Below are 2,534 nucleotides of genomic sequence, written 5' to 3' on the forward strand. Positions count from 1 at the left end.
ACAACATAGGGACCGAAATACCTGTTCTGCAATGAACCCCGTTTAATGGGAAGGTACAGCAGCACCTTATCTCCTAGTTTAACTTCCCGACTCCTAGCGTTCCTATCAAACACTGATTTTATTTTGCTCTGAGTATAGCTCAGATGCTTCCTAGCTAGTTCGGTCGCCTACCATAACCTATCTCTAACTCTCCCTACATAAATCAGCAGGTTTTCGGCATTATACTTGTCTATCCAACTATCTTTACCAATTTGAGAGGGCCTCGGGCTGAATGCCCATAGACCAACTCAAATGGGGTGACTCCTAAAGATTCTTGCTTTGCATCCCGTGCTGCGAACAACACGAAAGGGATTGACAGGTCCCAGTCAGTACCATTGTCGAAACAATGGCAGCGGAGCATACTTTTCATGCTCTGGTGGAAACGTTCTATTGCGCCCTGGCTCTCAGGGTGGAATGCAGCAGAACGAATCTGTCGTATATCTAACTTGCTCATGAAGTTCGTACCCCGATCGCTTTGAATTTCACCTGGTAAACCCATATACGTGAAGTATTTAAGCAGCGCACTAGCTACAAGATATGCAGTAACCTTCCTTAAGGGAATCGCCTCTGGAAAACGCGTAGTTAAGCACATAATAGTTAATAAGAATTGGTTGCCTGAACGCGTTTTCGGTAATGGCCCCACGACATCTATCAACACTTTTGAAAAGGCTTCCCCAACTATGGGAACCTTCTGCAGGGGATAGGGAGGAATTAGCTGATTTCGTTTCCCCACAACCTGACACACATGACATGACATACAATGCTTACTGACATCTGGAAACATTCCCTTCCAATAAAACTCTGAGGCAAGTTTACTATGAGTCTTATTCGGCCCTAAGTGGCCAGCAAACACGTCCTCATGTGCTAAAAATAACAATGACGGACGGTACTTAGAGGGCACCACAATTCTACATCTTGTCACAAATTCCTCTCTATCAGGCACAACCTTCTCCACACTCTTATTCATTAATACTCCCTTGTCCATATAATAACCTGACATCTGATCCTCCATTTCTCCCTCAGTTAACAATGTAGTGCGAGCTGCCAACAAATTTGGATCAGCCCCCTGCTCTAGGATTAACTCTTGTCTATTACAAGGTAAGTCCCCTCTATCAAACACAAATGGTTCATTTCCCCTCTGCGGGAGGACAACAGGTTCCACCACATTTAGTTCCTCAGTTGACTTATCTACCATTTAACTGATAACCTCATCCACTCCAACTTCATGGCTCACACACGTATCGGACAAATCACAATTTTCCTCTGGATCTCGTGCTACCCTTCTGGCCATAGCCCTAGTCATTACACACGCAGGATATCTAATCTCATCGACCTCACACTCTTCTATTGGAAAAGGGCTGTCTTCCATTAACAATTTGTCACCTTGCGGCTGGCAACAATGACTAGTCAAATCGTTACCCAACAAAACTCCTATGTTTTCAAAAGGCAAGTCCTTCACAACACCCATAACGACTGGTCCCGTCACAAACTTCGAAAACAAGAAAACGTTATGTAACCGGACAACCATATTTTCACCAGTAACCGAGGTAAGGCCAAACTACGTCCTGTATCTGAATTCTCTATACCAGCTAAACTATCTGACGTTATAAGAGACTGGATACACCCTGTATCCCGATGGATTGATATTGCCTTAGGACTCAACTCTTGTTTCACATCACAAACCATACCAGTGGACACATACGGGTTTACTTTCTCTGCCATGGGACTAACCAATAACTCTCTCGATAACGGAGCTGACCTCACTAAACCGACCACTTGCGTATTATCGCGTTTCCTTTTAAAACAGTCCCCGACAAGATGGTTATCCTTTTTACAGTAACTGCAATGTGGACGTAATGTTCGTGCATTGGCCGATAATGCAGGTTTATCCTTACTTTGCCCACCAGGTGCGTTCCTTGCCTGACTAGCTGACCAACTAGATGACTCTCCCCGATAATTACTTTCCCGGGAAAAACCTGGCTGAAATTTCTTATCACCCTGTTGTATAGAGCAACCCTGTACTGCCTGAGCTTTGTGTATTAACACGTAATCATCTGCCGCTATGCCTGCCTCTTCTATTTTTTTGATATCACGATCCTCTAAATGAATACGTAAGCTAACTGGTAATCCATTTTTAATGTCCTGTAAGACAAACAATTCCCGTAACTCGGTATATGACCCTACCTGATGAGAAATCACCCATTTATCAAACATCCCTACTTTCTTAGCCACAAACTCACTATAAGACTGACTCTGCGTTTTTCCCAACTAGCTATACCGTAAACGATAATCCTCAGGCCGTAACTCATAAGCCCTCAACACTGCAGACTTAACTAGGTCGTACTGACTTGCTCGTTCGTCATTCATTGAATTATAAGCTACGCTAGCCTTCCCCTTAAACTTAGACACGGCTAACAATGTCCACTTAGACTGCGGCCAATTTAGCTACTTAGCGGCCCGTTCAAAAAGTTGGAAGAACATATCTACCTCCTGGT

Source organism: Gigantopelta aegis, chromosome 14 (genome assembly GCF_016097555.1).
Source record: "Gigantopelta aegis isolate Gae_Host chromosome 14, Gae_host_genome, whole genome shotgun sequence".
NCBI classification, from domain to species: Eukaryota; Metazoa; Mollusca; class Gastropoda; order Neomphalida; family Peltospiridae; genus Gigantopelta; species Gigantopelta aegis.